The sequence below is a fragment of the Lepidochelys kempii genome, chromosome 3, assembly GCF_965140285.1.
Source record: "Lepidochelys kempii isolate rLepKem1 chromosome 3, rLepKem1.hap1, whole genome shotgun sequence".
In the NCBI taxonomy this organism is placed as follows: Eukaryota; Metazoa; Chordata; order Testudines; family Cheloniidae; genus Lepidochelys; species Lepidochelys kempii.
In genome coordinates, this window is record NC_136382.1 from 171,473,423 (window position 1) to 171,495,381 (window position 21,959).

Consider the following 21,959-nt stretch of genomic DNA (forward strand, 5'->3'; position numbering starts at 1 on the left):
ACTTTCCACCTCAACCTATTGCAGAGATGTGCTCCACCAGATCCACATAAATAGGATCCAGACCCTGTTTCAGCTGAAGCCCTGGTGGTGGTGCAGGTGCCTTCAGATATAACAGTGATGACCACAGTGTAAGAACCCAAATAGAAAGTCATTTTGCCCCTGGCTTGATGTGGATTCATTCTTCTTAAATGCCTGCATAGCAATTCTGCACAACACCCATTTACTTGGCTTTGTTTTAGAACTCCACCATGAAGATAAAATTCTCACATCTACATTGCCTGTAGTTCTGTTGTATATTTCATACTCACATAATGCATGTATAAGCCCACAAAACCAGTACAATGGAAAAGAAATCTGCACTGAAGATCAGAGAGGAGAATTTAGTATGCAACTCCTATTACTAACAATGTAAGTTGCATGCAGAATAAGGGCCTCATATATCTTGAAGTCAAAAGGACTTTCTTTCTATCGTTACATTTAGCCTGAATTCCCCTTTCTTGTTTCCTTGTCTTTCTTTCTTTCTTTCTTTCTTCATCTCACTAGAAATTGAGCTGCTTCTCCTTTTGCATTACATGTTGCGTAATTTGTTTTCTTTGCTAGAATATATCCCCAGACATGTATACAACTTGTTCTCTTCGAGGAGTGTATAGAGAAGGGGAAGGACAAAGAAGGATGATTTTGTGGCTAAATCGGGAATGGGAAATTGTGTTCACCATTCTACCACAGATTCCCTGTGTGAGTTTGACCAAGTCACTTAGGCCCATATCCTCAAAGGTATTTAGAAATCTAACTCCCACTGATTCAGTGGGAGTTAGATACCTAAATACCTTCTGAGGATCTGGGCCATAGAGTTAGATTATCAAAAATGCTCAGGACCCACAACTGGGTCTGGATTTTCCAAAGACCTCAGCTCCCATTTAGGCTTCCAAAATAAAGAGGTATATTTTCAGAAGTAGTCAACATGTTAGATGTTGAGCTCTTTTGAAAATCTGTCTGTAAGTGCTACAATGGTTGCTACTGGATGGTGCTTAACACTCTTGGGAATCTGGGTCTTATTTGGGTCCCCAGTGGGCACTGATCTGTTTTGAAAATCTGACTCCAATTGTACATGTTGAGCACTTGAAAATCTGGCCTGAAAATCTTGAAAGTCTGAATCCAAATCGCTCTGTGCCTCCATTCCCCTTCCATAAAATGGGGGCAGTAACACTCAGTGTTGCCCACTCTTGAAATTTCATCAGGAGTCTCATGATATTTGGAGGTTTCAGAGTAGCAACCGTGCTAGTCTGTATTCGCAAAAAGAAAAGGAGGACTTGTGGCACCTTAGAGACTAACCAATTTGTTTGAGCATAAGCTTTCGTGAGCTACAGCTCACTTCATCGAATGCATCCGATGAAGTGAGCTGTAGCTCACAAAAGCTTATGCTCAAATCAACTGGTTAGTCTCTAAGGTGCCACAAGTACTCCTTTTCTTTTTATGATATTTGGAGTCTTTCTTAAAGCCCCAACTCCTTGGAGTCATGCGAATCTCAGCTTCTTTTCTTTTCTTTTCTTTTCTTTTCTTTTCTTTTCTTTTCAAGTATGTTTCCAGGCCTCATGGTAGCAGGGAAAAAGCTTGAACATGTGACTTGGGTGTAAATTAAAGGCTCCAACAACTGAAGACAAATAAAAATAACCCACAATTTATTATTTTTTTAACCAAGGTTTTCAAGCCAACTTCATGACTTTGGGATCTGAATCACAACATTTGAATGCTTGGATTTCGCAATATTGAACACTACTTTTCTGACTACCTTTGTCTCTAGATTTTAAGCTCTTCAGTGTAGGGACTGTCTCTCAGTATATATGTATGTGTTTGAATAATGGTCAGCACAACAGGGCTCTTGTACTATAGATTACTATTAAAGGAAAGAATACATTGTTTTCAGCAGAAATCTTGATTCATTCTAAGTGTATTTAACTGTATCTCAGAACATTGGGAACATCTATCCAAGTTTCTAAAAGGTGACCTCATTGTTTTGAAGGGAGTTAGTTATCTGGGAAACTGAAGGTATCAAAGTAACAAAATGAAGTAGTTTTGGCAGAAACTGAAACTTGAACAGCTTTCATTTTGCACAAGAGGTCACTAACAAATATCTCTAAATGGTTTCCTAGATAGATATATCTGTTTCAGTCACCAGTCAGGAAAGCAGTTTTTTCTTGATTGACACTCCTCCTTGAAAGTAGTTTCTAAAATTAACCTTGAGCTCTCTGTGGTGCTTTTTGCTGAAATCCCAAGATTGTTGTTATTTTATCTGTGACTTAGAAAAGTGCCACAGCTATTCTCCCTGTAAGTGGAACACTAGATGTTTTGAAATCTGTGAATTTCTACATATGAAAAACAGCCTGTCCTCTGTAGTATGATACTGACCTCTTGAAAGTGTATTTTAGCTTTTTGTCTCATTCAGAGAATGCTATAAAGCATATCTGAGGAGCTATTTAATTACTTATTTTATAAAATCACGCTTAACCTGCTTAGCAATTTAGCATTCTAACGAGAGCTCAAATGCAGAATGGCTGTGCTTTTGGTGCACACATTATCTTCTATGATGCTTCAGCCCAGCTGCAGGCACTGTACACCCACAATCCCTCACCTCTATTTTACATCAAAATAGGAAACAGATTTTAGCTGTAGAAACTCTAATTTAGGAACATGGCTTTAGAAACCTAAGAAATCATGTATCAGACAGGGTGAACAATTTACAGGAGCCTAAGTGCAAGAGTTTGCTGACATGTTCCTTAAGAAAATGTATGCAATTTGTAATGAAAATTGGTTCAGTGTAGACCAGAACAAACAGCACATGCTCTCTTGCTTTCTCTCTCATTCAAGTGATACATAACCTTCATTATAGAAGAAATTAGGTACATTAGGTCACAAATGTCAATGTCAGAGAGGAAATGGAGGGCAAAGGAAAGAAGATAGATGTACTAATTCACAGGGCAGGATCTTACTTATATGAAAGTCTAGGGTTCAGCAAATTCATGTTTTCCTTGTGTGTGTGTGTGTGTGTGTGTGTATCACTTGAAATGGAAGTTTAAATTCAAACCTCACTAATAAAGTACAGTGGGTGGGACAGGTTTCTGAGCATCATAATTTGGTGTGACACCTGGAGCTCAGCCATTCAAGCTGCTGGCCAGGGCTCTCAGAATGTAACACTGACCTCTCTGCATGCTCGATAAATATCCCTTTCCTGCATGCCTGTTGCATCAGGTATTGGTAATGAATCAATGGATCCTCTAGTTTTACAAAGACTATGGGCCAAGTTCTGCATTGTTATGCACCTTGTATAGTCACTTACACCAGTGCAAAATGGTAAAATTCCTAACTGCTCTCACTTGTCTTTAAAATCTGCAATGTCTTGTAGCTCTAACATATAGGATCTTGTTATCTAACACTGAGAGAAGTATTAATGGGGCACTCATCTGGTATCTGTGTGTTATCCTCAGTACTATGATGGTGGATGATGAATGACCTTCCTCTCTTACCCTAGTAAAAGTCAGCAGTACATATTGCTAAGTATCATGGTATTTTATGGTAAGCTCTTTCTATTACTCTTCAATCCTCTTATTAGGTTGTGACCCTAAATATTTTTTATTTGACATGGAGAAAACATAATCTTCCAATCTTTCCTGTGTTTAAATTGAATGGCAACTCTTCAAAATGAAACTATGTAAATCTTGGAAGATAAATTTTTGTTAGGGCTGTCGATTAATCACAGATAACTCACAAGATTAACTTAAAAAAATTAATTGCAATTAATCACAGTTTTAATCGTACCGTTAAACAATAGAATACCAATTAAAATGTATTAAATATTTTGGATGTTTTTCTACATTTTCATATCTATTCATTCTGTGTTGTAATTTAAATCAAAGTGTATATTATTTTTGATTATAAACATTTGCACTGTAAAAATGACAAACAAAAGAAATAGTTTTTTTTCAATTCACCTCGTACAAGTACTGTAGTGCAATCACTTTGTCATGAAAGTGCAATTTACAAATGCAGATTTTTTGTTACATACCGGCATTCAAAAACAAAACAGTGTAAAACTTCAGAGCCTACAAGTCCACTCAGTCCTACTTCTTGTTCAGACAATCTTTAAGACAAACATTTACAGGAGATAATGCTGCCCTCTTCTTATTTACAATGTCACCAGAAAGTGAGAACAAGCATGTGCATGGCACTTCTGTAGTCGGCATTGCAAGGTATTTACGTGCCAGATATGCTAACCATTCATATGCCTCTTCATGCTTCAGCTACCATTCCAGAGGATATGCTTCCATGCTGATGACACTCGTTAAAAAAATAATGAATTAATTAAATTTGTGACTGAACTACTTGGGGGAGAATTGTATGTCCCCTACTCTGTTTTACCCGCATTCTGCCATATATTTCACGTTATAGCTCTCTCGGATGATGACCCAGCACATGTTATTCATTTTAAGAACACTTTAACAGCAAAGAAGTGTTGACAAAATGCAAAGAAACTATCAATGTGAGATCTCTAAAGATAGCTATAGCACTTGAACCAAGGTTTAAGAATCTGAAGTGCCTCCCAAAATCTGAGAGGGACGAGGTGTTTTCAGAAGTCTTAAAAGAGCAACACTCTGATGTGGAAACTATAGAACCTGAACCATGAAAAAAGAAAATCAACCTTTTGCTGGTGGCATCTGACTCAGATAATTAAAATGAACATGTGTCAGTCCATACTGCTTTGGATTGTTATTGATTAGAAAGCATCATCAGCATGGACGCATGTCCCCTGGAAGGGTGGTTGAAGCCTGAAGGGACATATGAATCTTTAGTGCATCTGGCACGTAAATATGTTGCGATGTCGGCTACAACAATGCCATGTGAATGCCTGTTTTCACTTTCAGGTGACATTGTAAACAAGAAGCGGGCAGCATTATCTCCCATAAATATAAACAAACTTGTTTTTCTGAGCGATTGGGTGAACAAGAAGTAGGACTGAGTGGACTTGCAGGCTCTAAAATTTTACATTGTTTTATTTTTGAATGCAGGTTTTTTTACACAAATCTACATTTGTACGTTCAACTTTCACGATAAAGAGATTGCACTACAGTACTTGTATGAGGTGAATTGAAAAATACTATTTCTTTTGTTTTTTTACAGTTCAAATAATTGTAATAAAAAATAAATATAAAGTGAGCACTGTACACTTTGTATTCTGTGCTGTAATTGAAACAATATATTTGAAAATGTAGAAAACATCCCAAAATATTTAAATAAATGGTATTCTATTATTATTTAACAGTGAGATTAATCGTGCGATTAATCACAATTATTTTTTTTTTATCGCTTGAGAGCCCTAATTTTTATACCACGCTTTACATGAATGTACAAAGATATATAAAGCTAGCTTCTGTGTCTCCAGTGGAACAATCCAATGTGCCTTCAATATGACAGGTATACTTCATATAAAGCAATTGTGCTTGGGAGGGAGGGGTCAGGTAATAATCTGAAATGATCATTGCATGGTGATTTATATTTTCAAAGTGGTGTAAAAGCCTGGCTCCATTTGAAATCAATAGCAAAATTCACATTGACATCAGCATTGCCTGGATCTCACCCAACTCACAAATTTATCTTCAACACCAGTACCCCCATAGGTAAGTGTTGTTACTCCCACTTTACAGAGGGGAAACTGAAGTGCAGACACCTGACTCCACAAAAGGAACTTAGGCAGTATGATGATTTTCAAATCCCTTCTCCTCATCAGGCATAGCATGGACTCAAGCAGGGCTCTCCCAAACCTGGGTGAGTGCTCTAACCACTGAGCTAAAGATTATAAGGGATTTCCTTCTTAACACACACACACTTGTGTGTGGCATTAGGCTGCCTATAAGCACACCTACAAGATCAGGCCCTACATGTGAGTTAGACTGAGAACTACCTCTCTTCCCCAGTTCATGGATCAGACTGTGGCTTAGGCAAGAGATAGACACCTAGAGGAGGGCAGCAGTACGCATGCCCAGAGACCAAAACATAAGCACCTTGGGAACTTTACTGCAAAAACTTAGGGTGCTGAATGAGTTTAAGCACCTACAGGGTGCAGCAGCAGCCAAGTGGGAATTTTGTGGGTTGCAGTAGTACCTGAAAATGGGTCTTGGGTGCCTAAGGCTTGGGGGTAGGTGTCTATGTAACTTTGTGGGTCTGGGTTTTTAGTAATTTACCCAAACTCATATGATAAATTTTGCCATAAACTCAGATTAGAACTCAGGAGTGACACAATTTATTAGATCCTGCCAGTCTGTGATGTCTCCACATCCTTGACATATATTATCTACCATTTGTTTTGTGCCAACAGTGTGCTCAACACTGTACAAGACACACATAAAAAAGAAATGGGGCCAAATTCTGCTTTCACTTGCACTGGTGAACATCCCGACGAAGTGAGCTGTAGCTCACGAAAGCTCATGCTCAAATAAATTGGTTAGTCTCTAAGGTGCCACAAGTACTCCTTTTCTTTTTGCGAATACAGACTAACACGGCTGTTACTCTGAAACCTGTCAAAATAATGGAGTTATTCTAAACGTACAGAATTTGACCCATCATCCCAGCCCCCGAAAATTGCTGTTCCCAAATGTGCATTTTTCCCCAGGCGCCTTTGTTCTCATTTAGCTGTGTTGTGGTCAGTAGGTTTAGAGATATGTAATCAGGTGCAAGTGCAGTAAAGGTTGCTTTAAGGAGACAGTTTTTTTCTAATTACTTCAGCTTCCAGTGTAATGAGGGCTCTCTCTAGGCTGAAAGCAGTGACAAGGTCTGTGTTGTGGAGTGTAAACTATGGCAGTTCAAAGTGAGAGAAAGTCACAGTGCTCAGTCTGCCTTTGTCTAATGTAAAGACTATTCAGCCTCTATTTTTTGCTCCCATAATTTTATATCCACAAGCAATTGCAAGTGCTTACTTGAGGTGGGGGGTGCAGTTAATTGCAGGCACAAGTCACATGTAGATTCTAACTGTGATCAAATCCACAAGGCAATTAGCTATGTAGGGGAGAGATTTTCAAAGGCACAAGACCAGTTAGGAGCCCAGCTCCTGTTGAAAGTCAATAATATATGGGTGCCTAACTCCCCTATATGCCTTTAATAATCTCCTTAAATATTAATAACTGTATAATTTCACCTACAATTCATTCTACATGCAAAATTGTGGGTGAAAATGGAGAAGTAGGGTAACATTTTAAAAAGCACCTAAGTCCCATTTTAAAAGTCTGTTGCCTTTGAAAATGGCACTTAGGCTCCTAATTCACTTGGATGTTTTTGAAAAGTTACCCTACAGGCCTTTTGCTAATTTATAGAACTTTTGCTAATTTATAGAATTTATCCAAAGTGCACTAGAATCTGTGGGAGTCATTTCATTGGCTGCAATGGGCTGTGGATCAGACCCAGGTGCTTTATTTTTGGGGGGCTGTTTTTACTGAAGAGCCAAGCTCCCTGAGATGCCTGTAATTTTCAGTTACTCTTTCATTGTTGATTTTTATCCCCTCATTCATTAGTTTGTCTGTCACTGAAGTGGGATTGGGATGACTCACTCATGAAAGCACTTACTGATCAAGTTCTACAGGGGCTGAACCTTTGTTCTGTGTTTTAATCAGTTATTTTTAAATGCTTAAAGGTAAAAAGTTACCCAGCTGAACCTTCCTTTCATCAAACATTTCCTAGCAACAACACACCACAGTTGAAGATACTGTGGGACCTGGAAACATTTGATCTCTTAGAACAGAGCTGTGACACAAATCCTGCTGGAGCCCATGTAGAGTCTACCTCTTTCTTCCAAGTGGTGCCTTTTTAAATGCCTGATCAAGAGAAACAAATGGACATTTTCTTCTGCATAAAAAGATGTTCAAAATACTTTTTTTCTTTCTCTCTTTCCCATATTTGCAGGCTGAAGCAGCAACATGACATATATTGGGTCAAACTACTGCCCAATACAATGTTGCTTTTCTGTTCACTCCAGTGGTCCCCAGCAGGGGATGAAGGAGACTATGAAAATGGAATACAGTTATTAGTGGGAGACACCTTTGAGCAAATTCATCCTCACACTGGTGCTAAGCCTAGTGCAGAAACTGAAAGGAGGCAGTTTATGCTTCTTCAGTTCTGGGCGGTAGAGAATGGCTTCCAGCACAGGCAGGGGTTAAGTTAAAGTAAGAGGCACAGGGGAAGTGATGGGGAAGTGCCTCTCCCTGGCTTGGCTGAGAAGCACACAGCTCCTCCTCAGCAGGGGCATAGAAACTGAAGTTGCATAAGTTAGATCAATTTACTACGGTAGTGTCAATCAGCCCCATGGCAGCTGGCTCCTCACTGCCATACTTCCTGTGGGTCATGCAGCAGCCAGGAAACTTGACCACAACAGGAACACCTACTCCTGTCTCTGATCCATCTTCTCTGGCCCACCACACCCCTGCACAGGGTCTTCTGTGGGGTGACACAGAGCAGTCTCTGTGCTTGAAGTAGAGGCTCCCTGCACTAGTGATATTTTTCCAAGGGGTCCTTAAATCTGCCCTATGGCCTTTTAGCATGAAAGGCTATAAAGCAATTAGAAGTCTGGCCCTTAGTAATATTTTCATATTGCACAAGCTTTTGAATTTGTAATCACTCAATACTCTCTTTCATATTTACCACCTGTTTCACCAATGTTTCAAATAGCCTGTAACAATACATTTCTGGAATTAAGGGTTTGTAGTTGACAGGTTTAATGTTCTATCATTTGCTGCAACATAACCGCTTCATTAAATCAGTTTATCTAGCATCTTTCAGCTCTTGCACAAGTTGACTTGCCAACTGAAATGGCAAAAGGACACTGAACACATGTTGTATAAACTAACACAGTAAAATCAGGGAAAGAGCTAGAAAGGAATCAGTACAGTGGTCAGGTTCTTCAAGAGCCTACGTGGTCCAATCAAACACAAACAAATATTCTTTATAAATCAGGCACTCATATGTCCATTCCTGCACAGTCCTATCTAATTTTGGCTGATGCGTTCCTCAGGTGATGGGAGATATGCTTGGTTACCCAAGGGTAACCAAGCACAGGGTAACTAAAGCACATGAAGAGAAAAAGTTCCAAAAAGATCCTGTCTTTGTCTTCAAACTCTACCATTGATCTTATGAGATGCTGAGCACCTCCTGAAATGTGCTAAGTATCCTCGGCTCCCCCTGACTTAGATGAGAATTGAAGGCACTCAGCACCTTCTTGGACTGAGCCCTGAATCAAAAGTATTGGTTTGATTATGACTCGATGTTATGCTTGAAACAGTGATTTATACAGCTTTTGGTCAAAACACTCCTATACTAAAGCTGTAATGAAAATGAGAAAAGCTTGTTCAAGTATGAGCTAATGGTGTAAAACATTAATAGGTACAGCCATCATACTTTTAAAAGTTTCATGCATTTTAAAGATTCCACCTGTTTGAGAGACATTCCCTTTATTTAAAATGGGGAATATTTCTTTAGGACCAGTAAGATCTCTGAAAATGGAAGTAATTTTTTAAAAGTAAAACCAGTGTATAATTTCCTAGATCCACACACTAGTTCCATTGGGTCCCCTATAGTTAATAGAATATCTTTAATTGCCTAAATACATTTTTTAAAAGACACTAGTCTACAGTAATGGTTCAAAACCTATAGTGCTTTGAGTCTCTCCTGTATACTAGTTTGAGGACAGATTTATAGTTTTCCTTACAATACCCTTGTGTGGTGTTCTGAGGTCTGTGTTGGAAGTCAGAGCTATCACTTTTTAAGTGTGTATGTGAGTAGCTGTGCTGCTCCAGGAGCAGACCAAGGAGGGATTTGTGACTCTTGCTTCCTCTGCTCCGCACTTGTTCTAGATGGGAAAGTAATCTGCTACTGGTATATGCTACTGGGAGATTACTTCTTCCAGTCCGGCTTCTTTCACCAGGCCAGCTGGTATATGAAAAGGCCTGTGGAGCCCAGCCAAATCTCTACGCATTCCCAGCCCACCTCTGGGACATGGAATAGTGGACCCACAGAGGCTGTTCTGCACTCAGCTTTGGGCTCGCTGGGCTCATATCCTGAGCAGGTGAATAAGAAGGAGCTGTGGAGCCTTTTGCTCCCATGTGTAGGACAAGGGATAATCTTGCCCTTTGTTCAGTTTAGTTAGGCTGCCATGGGTGTGAGGAATGGCCTTGGGCTATATGTGCATTGTAGGACGCAGGACATAACAGGTGAGTCGTCCTGTTCAATAGAAGAGGCTGCATGACAAACAGAAGCAAAAAGTTAAGATCTAAGCATGAGGATGAGCATCAAGGTGAGTAGGAATATGGGAGGTAGTGGGAGCGGCTGAAAGACACGTATCTCCCATTCATTTCTGATCAGGTTAATCTTCTTACTGCTTGACTTGAATGTGATTTTCCCTTTATTTATTACAAAGATTAAGTAACAGATGAGATGATTGCACAGAGAATATGACTGAACAGTATTGTCAACTACCTTAAATGCCTTTTGGGAGTTTCTAGGAGGGCTGGTCAATAATTCTCCAGGTAAACCTTTTGACAGAAAATTGGATTTTCAACTAAAGGAAATTTTTCACTGAACGTGTCTGACTTCCAAGGAAAAATTCAGATTTTTAATTGAATAAACAAAAACTCATACACTCCCAAGTTTTTGGTCTTCAGCCAAAAACCAAAATCTTTTTGGCTAAAAACATTTAGGCTTTCAATGAAAAGTCAAAATTTTCCATGAAGAAAAAAAACCATTTTCCATCCTGCTCTACTAACTAGTCTTTGCATGACCCATCATTTTTGTAGTATAATTGTTTTGAAGGGCAAAATATCCTTCAACAAAGCAATGGTATCAGCTCAATAATCCTTGCTTAGCAAGAGTGGTCTTTTTCAGTCATTTTATTTCCTGTCACTTACAAATAAAATTGACTTACAGAGACAGGGCTCTTCCGTGTTATCCCCTTAGGATTTCAGTTTAGATTAAACAAGTACTTCAAATAATAATGAATCTTTCTGAAAAACAAACGTTTGTCTTCTCTAAACTGTGCAGTGGACTCCCATGAGCTTTACAAGTCAGTGAGCACTAATGTTATATAATGCACATGATAAGCCCTCTCTGCAAAGATAGTATGCAGCTGCTTATATTTAATTCAGACATATCAGGTTTGGTTGTGTTTCTTCGATTTTCATTTTTATTGTTTTTCCACCTTTAGAACCAAGTATCCATCAAAGTCTACATCTATACTGCTTGTTTGTCTTAAAGAAAGTCATTTATGGGAGTCATTGCCCATGCTTTCGGAAGAAAAGGACAGTTCCGAGCAGTGGAACCTGCTGTCCAACTTGTGTGTTCACAGTAGGGAAATTTTTTTGCAGGTTTTTAGATATTGGCTTCCATATTTTCACCTGCAGTTTAGGTTGTTGAAATGTCTACGTAATTGAAAGCACGTACAGGAGCTTATGTGCTAAGCGACATAATTTGAACCCACATATAAATGTAGATGTAAAGTTATATCCTAGGTTAATTGCTTTTGCAGTTGTTCAGGCACAAATCCAGAGGATCCATTAAGGTCAGGATGACCACAGCCGTAAAAGTACAATCTGAAGCTTCTCATGCCCCAGACTATGGTCGTGCTTAGTAAATAGAGGGAAGTAGGAAGTTTTCCTGACCTCTGCTACTGCTGATTGGAGGACTGTGTGACCTGCCCATCCACCAGAAGATGTCATGGAATTTGAAAGAGGGCAGAGAACCTCCCACTAAAAATGTCAGATACAGTAAATTATTGCTTACTAAAGGTGTTGGATGGATGGATGGATGGATGGATGGATGGATGGATGGATGGATGAAGATAACTTGCAGGTCACTCTGGCCCAACAGAAGATGACAAAATGTGAATGGAACCTGGGTCTGTAAGGGAGATATGAAGTACAGATGAGGCATCTTTGATACTCACAAAGCTGGAGCCTATGTCTGCAAAACACAAAGAATTCATTTCTGAAATGGAAACCAAAGCTATGTGGATTTCTGGCCTAGCATTATCTTCAGGGCCAAGTTGAGATATACTAACTTAGCAACATAAAGTGCTGGCAGTCGATGTAACTAACATCCAGCTGGAGTCAAGGGCCTTTTAAGAAAGGGAGAAGTTACTGAATCTGATCTCCAGCTGTCCCAAAATGGCAGCTGACACTCTTCTCATTTCCTAAGGAAAGACAGCTTAGCAGCAGCCTTTTATACAGCCAAGTGGGTTTGGCTTTCACAATTTCCAGGGATAAAGTGCAGACTTTACAGAGCTCCACCCCACCCCACTGCCAAGTGCACAGAAGTTTGTATTGGGTGTTTCTTAAAGCCACATGCTCTACCAGTGTCTTCATTGTCTACTCCTGGGATAAACCTGGCTCGGTGTGGCACTCTGTTCCCCTCTAGAGGGTGGCTAGGCCAGCTAGAGATTGATGAACCTGTTACAGGCTTGCGTAAGAGAGATGCATTTTTTTAGTTCACGCAGTAGAGGCTCATGCATTAAGCTCAAGAGATCCCAGGTTTGATCTCTGATTATGACAACCGGGCTGGTCGGTGTTACAGTTGTAATACTGCAGAATAGAAGAAACTATAGAAATGTAAAAAGAAAAATTCCAAGGCTGAAGAGGGCAATTACAGGCAATGATCTCCTTCTAGCTAAGGCGTAGCTTATTGCAGGACAAAGTCCCAGGAGATATGCCCCCAGAAGTCCTAGTCACATATACGGGGGTGAGAGGTGCAGCACCAGTGAGGACCCAGTAACTCCAGTGTGGCCACTCAAACCCAAGGTACACTAAACTGGATGCTCAAAGCTGAGTGCTGATCACCCAGGTTAACTCTGCAATGAAGATGACATTATGACTGGAAATTGACTTCTGCACATACTATGCCCTCTGAAGACATCAGCTTTGTGCCAGAAAGTATTGCTCAGTCTACAGCATGAAGACTTTAGAAACAGTCTATCACTTCTTAAAATTGTCCTGACAATCCTTACAACCAAGACAAGTGAAAGGGGCTTTTTACTGGTGAGTCATATTGAATGTGACTTAGAGAGCAAGCTTTGACCTGATACTATCCCTACTCTAATGACTGTCAATTTCAGTGAGAAAACTGTGAGCATGTACTGTACTCCCCAAGTAATCCCATAGCTAAAAAGTGTTAGCTAGGAAGCAAAGGGCAACCTCAAACTCTTCCAGCTGGAAGGAGAGGGACTGAAAAACAGTCATTGGGACACCAAAATCTGAATTTAAGGACTTCCCTGGGAGGTTTGCTTGAGTAAGGACTTCAGGATATGGTCCAATAAAACAATTGCAATAAAAAACACCCTTGTGTGGTGTTCTGAGGTCCGTGTTGGAACTGAGAGCTATTACTTTTTGAGTATGTGTGTGTGACAGAGAGAGAGAGAGAGAGAGAGAGATTTATTTCTGGTGCTGCTTGCATGCTCCATAAGGAAGCCTGCCATTCTGTGTCTCAGCAGCAGTCAATTAGCAGACAGCTAGGTGTAGAGTAAGGTGGGGTGAATTGTGCCTCTGTTTTAGGGAGCAGCCTGCTTTGTCTCTCTCTGATTTTGGTGCTTGTGTGTTATCATTCTGAATTCTAAGAAATAAATTACATAGTGTTATGTTTCAATTTTCCATCAAGACTATTTGTTAGATAAAAACGTCTTTGTATATATACAGTAAAATATAACATCATGAAACTTCAAACAAATAAAAAAGAATCTGAGACAGGAAGGAAAAACGGTTATAGATATCGGGGTCAATGATAGTCATGTTAACAATGAGGGTTTGTCAGAAAATGGGGGGGGGGGATTACCATGGAAAATTTCAACTTTTCTTCAACAAAAATGTAAATTTTTCAGGTTTTGGCAGAAAAGTTTTCAATATTGGGGGTTTGGTTTTCAGGTGGAAAATTGAAAAATTCCAAGGACAGCAGACACGGTCTGCAAAAATCTTCATTTTTGCAGAAAATCTGATTTTCTTTTGAAAAAAAAATTGATGGAAAAATTTCCATCAGCCCTACTAACAATATTTAATATATGGCGGGCTGGGAGTCTGCTCTCCCCTCAGCTGCTTGGGCAGAAACCCCTCTCTCTTGAGGCAAGATTGAGATGGACACTCCATGAAATGAACCTTATGAATTTTTCAGCTGGTTCTTTCCAGTCCCCTCTTTGTTTGTTTGTTTTTTCTGGCTGAGGGAGGAAGTAGTGGATATTTAGGCATTTGATCTACTATCTTTACAATCTCTTCACCGTGCAAATGCAATGCTCTTTAATGAGCGTACTCTTTTCTTTGTGCATTTGGAAACAGAATATTTTTACATGTGTTTTTTTTTATAAGGGAAAAACAGTAAGAAGGGGTGATTGTCCCCCTAAACTCTGAAAAGAAAAGCTAGGATTACTTAGCATGTCCCGGCAAAGAAAGGTATCCCATTCTAGGGATCTTCACTGAGAGTCTGTAGATGTTTCCTGCATCAGTGGAAGGGGTTTTTCCGTCGATGTAGTTAAACCCACCTTTCTACAGTGGGGATTAGTTCCACCTAACTGCACCACACAGGATGTGAAATTTTTCACAGCTCTGAATGATGTGGCCAGGTTGACCTAAGTTTTAGGTGTAGCTCAGGCCTGAGTTATTTTTCAGTAATGCCAGTAGCTCCTGTACATACAGAAAGGTTGCTGAAAAGTGAAACACAGCTTTTCACAGCTCCGATAGTAGAAATATCAATACTGTACCTTTAAAATTACCTAGTCCTTTAATCCAATATTCCTGATTCCCATTGTGCAGGCTTCTGCCTTCTCATTTCATAGAATCATAGAATATCAGGTTGGAAGGGACCTCAGAGGTCATCTAGTCCAACCCCCTGCTCAAAGCAGGACCAATCCCCAATTTTTGCCCCGATCCCTAAATGGCCCCCTCAAAGATTAAACTCACAACCCTGGGTTTAGCAGGCCAATGCTCAAACCACTGAGCTATCCCTCCCCACACATTTACTTGTGTGTGTTTTTTTTTTATTGGTTCCTGAATGTTCAGCTTTTATTAATTATTCTATTTGTATTACAGTAGTGCCTAGGGACCAACCAAGAATGAGGCCCCATTGTGCTAGGTACTGTACAAAGTACTAGATGACCTCTGTCCCAAGGACCTTACCATCTAAATAGATAAGACAGTCAGGGGTTGGGGGAATGAGATGTGACCTACAAGCAATGTGATGGTGGCAAATAGCATGCAGATTTTTTTTTCCTTCCCTTTGTGGGTATGTGGCAGCAGGGGTAGATTTAGTGGGGGTTTTATTGTTGTTTTAATTCTTTGGGTGGGGTTTTGATAGGACTCAGAGGAGACTCACTACATGGAAAGACAAAGGAAGGCAGAGGATATAAAAGGGACGGGGAGTGGAGGAGAGCATGGAAGGCAGCTGAAGACATGGAGGGCAGGGGTGGGAAGGAATTGGAGCAAACAGCCAATCAGCATGAAGCAAAGAACATGCAGATTGAAAACTGCCTGCTGACATTTGGCGCATTGGTGAGGGTCTCTGATGCAGAACCTGCTGAAATTGTTCCTGAGCCTACTCCTTCTGGCTTCACTTTCTCCTTGCTGGAATTTCTTCTTTCCTCAGCCCATGTGATTGCTTCGTGGGTCCTAGTGCTCCTGAAGGTGGAGGGGAGGTTACCTCTGCACAGTCCTGGGTCCAGGAGTATTATGGGCAAGTATCTTATGTTTAGCTACAAACTAAAACCCAATTCTCTCAACACACATGTGGAGCTTGATCCTGCACTAGTGCAGTCATTGGAAGCAGTTGAGCAAAAAACCTAACTAGCTTCAAGACTGAGCTTGATAAGTTTATGGAGGAGTTGGTATGACAGGACTGCCTATGATGGGATGTGTGGCCCATAGGTGACTGCCAGAAGCACAAATCTCCAAATCTGGAGACGGGACACTAAATGACGGCACAGAGAATTCTTTCCCAGCTATCTGCCTGGTGGCTCTTGCCCACATGCTCACGGTCTAACTGATTGCCATATTTGGGGTCGGGAAGGAATTTCCCCCCAAGTCAGATTGGCAGAAACCATGGGGGGGCTTTCACCTTCCTCTGCAGCATGGGACCTGGGTCACTTGCAGATTTATATTCGTGTAAATGGTAAATTCTCTGTAACTTGTAATCTATAAACCATGATTTCAGGACTTCAGTAACTCAGCCAGAGATTCTGGGTCTATTACAGGAGTGGGTGGATGAGGTTCTGTGGCCTGCAATGTGCAGGAGGTCTGACTAGATGATCACGATGGTCCCTTCTGACCTTAAGGTCTGAGTCTGAGACTTCAGTGGGTGCAGGATTAGGGAATGAGAAGCAGCCTCATTGAAATCACACAGGGAACTCAGTGGGGTTACTCTCATGTGTAAGTGTTTCCAGGACTAGGATTTAAAGGCCTGATCCTGAAATTGTTTACTACTGTGAGGAATCTCACTGAAGTCTGTGAGGGCCTAGTAGTGTTGGCGGGATTGGGTCCTAAGAAACTCTCCAAATGCAAAACAGTTTTCTGAGATTTGTTTGTTTAACAAATGAAATCAGACTTTTTTTTCCCAAAACACTTTGTATTTTATTTAAGATTAAATTATGGCTAGACTTTCCAAAGGAGCCTGTAGGAGTTCAGCACCCAAATCCCAACGTGAGTGCTAATCCCACCACACGATCCATTGTCTACAGCCAAGCTCTGAGATACAACCGCATTTGCTCCAATCCCTCAGACAGAGACAAACACCTACAAGATCTCTATCAAGCATTCTTAAAACTACAATACCTACCTGCTGAAGTGAAAAAACCGATTAACAGAGCCAGAAGAGTACCCAGAAGTCACCTACTACAGGACAGGCCCAATAAAGAAAATAACAGAACGCCACTAGCTGTCACCTTCAGCACCCAACTAAAACCTCTCTAGCGCATCATCAAAGATCTACAACCTATCCTGAAGGACGACCCATCACTCTCACAGATCTTGGGAGACAGGCCAGTCCTCGCTTACAGACAACCCCCCAACCTGAAGCAAATACTCTCCAGGAACCAAACACCACAAAACAAAAACACTAACCCAGGAACCTATCCTTGCAACAAAGCCAGTTGCCAACTCTGTCCACATATTTATTCAAGTGACACAATCATAGGACCTAATCACATTAGCCTCTTACTCCACCTTTTCATGTTATCTGTATGTATGTATGTGTATATATATATATATCTTCTTACTATATGTTCCATTCTATGCATCCAATGAAGTGGGTTGTAGCCCATGAAAGCTTTTGCTCTAATAAATTTGTTAGTCTCTAAGGTGCCACAAGTACTCCTGTTCTTTTTGCAGATACAGACTAACACCGCTGCTACTCTAGTCCCTGTTAATGTTACGTTAGTTTCTAAAAAGGAAAAGTTTGTATCATGCTGCTAGAGGGACTAAGGAACATTTACTATTCTGTGGCTCAAATGTGTTCTGCTCATTTGGAATAGTTAAGGCTTCTGCCGCATCATTTACTTGACATTCCCTTACTCTTGTGTTTAATTTGATCATTAGTAAGAAAGGAAGCTGTTGTAACGCAATCCAGTGTCTCTCAGATGAAATACATCACAGGCAGATTGTTTGTTTGTTTGTTTTTGTTTTGAGGTCAGAGGTGGATTACAGTTTTGTGGGGCCCTGGGCCAGAGCAAGTGAGGGCCTGTCCCCACCCCTTCTGCCTGCAGTTCCCCCGCTGGTGCTCCTGCTGGGAAAATGGGGTTGGGGCACAGGGGCTTGCCCCACTCCACCCCCCTGTCCAGGACGCCTGCCGGGGAGTGGAATTGGGGCACGGGGGTGCCCATTTTTCCAGGGGCCCCCAATTAGCTGGAGTCCCTGGGCATAGGCCCCGTTGGCCCAGTGGCTAATCCGCCACTGTTTGTGGTGGCTTGTGTAGAGTTTCAAGACTTCTAAAAACTCTGATCTAGTGCTTAGTTTTGATGTGATAGGAATCTGTTATCCACATGATCTTTTTTCAGAGTAACAGCCGTGTTAGTCTGTATTCGCAAAAAGAAAAGGAGTACTTGTGGCACCTTAGAGACTAACCAATTTATTTGAGCATGAGCTTTCGTGAGCTACAGTTCACTTCAGCTGTAGCTCACGAAAGCTCATGCTCAAATAAATTGGTTAGTCTCTAAGGTGCCACAAGTACTCCTTTTCTTTTTCCACATGATCTTGTTACACGTTTTCTTTAATGTAATATTACAGTGGTGCCAAATTCATAAGGAGCCACAAGCATAACCAGATGCAATTCCACTGCAGTCAATGTAGTTGTGACTGCAAGTTAATGTGCTTATTTATCATTTTGGACAGAGGCCTGGAATGAAGTGGGGCAGCTAGTTGCTGTCAGTGATTGCTGTAGTGGAGAACAAAGAATTCGGGGCCTGTTCCCTATATTTTAAGTCCTCTCTGCCCCTCCCCGAAATAGAGAAGGAAATAGGAGATGTATCCCCTCCCCTGTACCAAAAGCCTCAATGGGCTTCAGGGTGGCAAAAAACAAAACCAGCTCCCACACTTCTTGGGTGCCCAAAACCCCAGCTATTCCCTACACAGCTACCAAAGCTTTCGGTTTTCCCTGATAAACTCTGCTATGCAGTTATTCACTGTCACTATACGGGGGAAAGTGGTAGCAGAGAGAATTGAAAATCTGGGGACAGTGTCAAATTGAATATAAAATCAAAAGGAAAAACAAGGGATGCTGCACATATTGTACTGTGTTGGGACAGGAGGAGGAGGTAATAAAGTGGTGAGATGCTGAGGGCAATGCCACACAGGACGCTGGGGTTCCTGTGCATAATTTAGGGGCTCCTGCTGTGTGATTTTGATCTGGTTTGCCACAGAGCACACAGGGCCTTCACCATCCATAACAGGCTACAAAAAATATCTCCACTCAAGATTATCCTATCTCCTTTCCAGGTTCCAGCATCTAATTAATCTGGGCTTGGTGCCTCATCAACAAGTAATTACTCATCCTTTTGGCATTTTCATAAAGCTATTTAATCTTTCTTTCCCCTGCAGGAAAAAGTCTCATAGTCTGCAGGTGTCATTTTTAGTTTTTTTTTAGTAGGGGGATAACAAATTCATTTAGGGACACCGTACTGTAACCTTGCTCGCTCATTAGCGCTTCACTTGTGTTCTCACTAGCACTGTGAAACTTTTTGCCTCGCTGTAGTGGACTTTAGCAAATTACTCTGGGAAACAAGGCCTTTAATATTTAATAGGCGCACCTATCACTTCCCTCAAGCTTTCTATCCATAGAATTCAAAGTGATTTCAGTATTTGTTTTACCGTAGCGCCTACGTGACCTGACAGAGTCTGGGGCCCTGTTGTACTGGGCATTGTACGAACATGTAACGAGAGATGTCCCTGTCCCAAAGAGCCTACAGTCCAACAGACAAGACCACCAAAGGAGGTGCAGGGGAAAATGGGGGCCCAGAGAGGTGAAGTGTTTTCTTTGTGGTCACAGAGCAAATTAATAGAATTCAAGACTTTGTCTGCATTTGAGAATAGCTCCGATTCAGCAGGTAGTGACCAGGGATCAATGTCACTGCACTGCTGCCAACCTGTAAGTGTAGAAAGGGACATGTAGGGAGTTGTGCTGATGGAGCTAATCATAGATTTCCCCCCTTTTTGGTGTGGATACAGTAATAAGCATAACGGCCTCCAGTTAATAAATAATTCAAGTGTTCTTCCATACACGTTAGTAACATCATTTAGAAATATTCACCGTATTCCTTAACTGTCTCAGAACCAAATGTGTCATAGAAAGGAACAGCATAGAAATTGCTGGTACAAGATGGGAATGCAGACTGCAGCCTTTGCTGGCATGTGGTGTAGGGTGTCCAGGTGTCCGGTTTTCAACTGGAAAGTCCGGTTGAAAAGGGGACCGGTCAGATCTACTGACCAGACACCCAAAGTCTGGTTACTGTGGGCGGGAAGCGCCGAGTCATCACCTGCATCAGCCCCTACTCAGCCAGGGCCACCTCCTACCTGCATCAAGCGGCTGCAGCTCCCAGCTCTGTAGGCGAGTTCCTTCTGGACCCCACAGGGAGAGGGGGAAAGCAGTGAGCGACAGAGGGAGGGGGAAAGAGGAGCATACGGGGGCAAGGCCTCAGGGGCAAGGGGCAGGAAGGGGCAGGGCCTCAGGGAAAGGGGGAAGGGAAGGGCGGGGCCTTGGGCGAAGGGGGGTTCCAACACTCCTGCTGGAGTGTCCAGTTTTTAAATATTACAAAGTTGGCAACTCTAGTGTGTTGTGCTCTGCACGTTATGCTGGTTTTCCACCTGAGGTATGCTAGTCTAAAGAGCAAGTCACAGCCAAACCCCCAGCTTGTTGCAGGCCTCTCCCTACACTATGACTTACCATCCAGGCCTAGCAGTAATTTGGAGCCATTTTGCTTTCTGTATGTCTTGTGGGAGGCTCCCACACAAGCAAGCAGAAGGCGGAGAAGAAGAAAGTACTGAAATCCCCATCCCCATGTAAAGGGGAAGCCCTCAACAAGAGGGAGGGAGGAAATTAGATATAGACTCCGCAGAAGCTAGGAGAAGGGGATGTAATGTTGCTCAGCTTCCTCGTAGCCAGGAAGATGGCAGCCCTAGCAGGTGGCAGATGGGCAATAACTTGTGGCATGACTCTCGCTGGCATACTGCGCACCTCACCTTGGAAGGAGGACAGCTAGAACACCCACCGCTGTCCTGGCACGTGGTGACACCACTGTTAGTTGAAGCAAAGTAAGCTTGTGGGATGTGGCTGGGGATAAAGTTGTCCATCCAGGGAGATGGGGGAAGCTGGAAAGAAGAGTCTGTTGGGGGACCTGAAAATGCGGTGGAGCTGGACTTAATATAATCTGCCCATTTATGATGCATGGAAAAATCAAAATGGCCTTGTTGGAGAATGCTTCTTCCAGACACCACCATCCCATGTACACAGCTGAATTGGTCTAATTCAGTAAAACAAAATTTGCTGATCTTCCTACCAGATGGACTATTGGCATGACTGCACTGAGCAAAGATGTCAGGAGTTGTGTCAAGGAATCATTTAGGATGGTAGAAGCAATCTAGTAACCAGAAGAACAAAATGATACAGAATGAACCACCACATAAAGGTTAACTGGGGGGCACAACTATAAATAACCATTAAATAGAGCAAGCTAGCTCAGCTGGTGAAGAATTTTTCAGTTTACAAAGGGATTAATAAAATGCAATGACTGATAGCATAGGACAGGAGGTGCAGAACAGGAACAGAATTGTGCAAATCCATTTTTTGTAATTTTCTTGCTTTGTGAACAGGGAGGATATTTACGTGATTACAGAGTTAGAACAGAAAGGATTAGGACATCTGCAGAATGCTCCTGAAATAGTTAGCATGAAGTTAAAAAGATATTACAGCGGACAAGGAACAGGGAACAAAAGGGCTAGAAAATGTTAGCATAAAATTGGAGAACCTACAGCAGACATTTCCTCAGTTCTAAAATAGGTAAGATGGCACTGCTATTTCATCAGAAATATGGAAATGGGAAGAAGCCAAGATCCAGTGCGTTTGGCCTCAAGTTTACAGAACGCTGGAGAAAAACCAAATCTTGTAAGGTAACAGAGGAGGAAGGTTTGGAACATTACAGTTTCAGTGGAACAAAGGCTGCATGGCTTTAGGGAGAGGGGAAAAGGGTCCCTTAATAAAAGCTGATTTGTGCCTTTGGGCACAGCCCAGGGCAAAGAATGGTATATTATCTGCACCTCTGTCTCCTGTTCCCATCTTCTTCCGGGGGGGGGCCAAGTCAATTACTGCAGCCCTGGAAAGGATGTTGCTTAATTCCCTCCCTTACATGAGCAAGCTTCTATCATGCCTGCCTCGGAAAATGGTGCCAGTATTCAGAATACAGTGTTCCTAGGGGCCCC

General features: G+C 41.6%; 1 long non-coding RNA gene across 2 annotated transcripts in view; it reads right to left on the bottom strand.

The window, feature by feature from the left end:
• The window catches only part of LOC140908327 (uncharacterized), a 117,485-nt gene that overhangs the window by 87,000 nt on the left and 8,526 nt on the right, over positions 1-21,959 (bottom strand). The window lies entirely within an intron of this gene.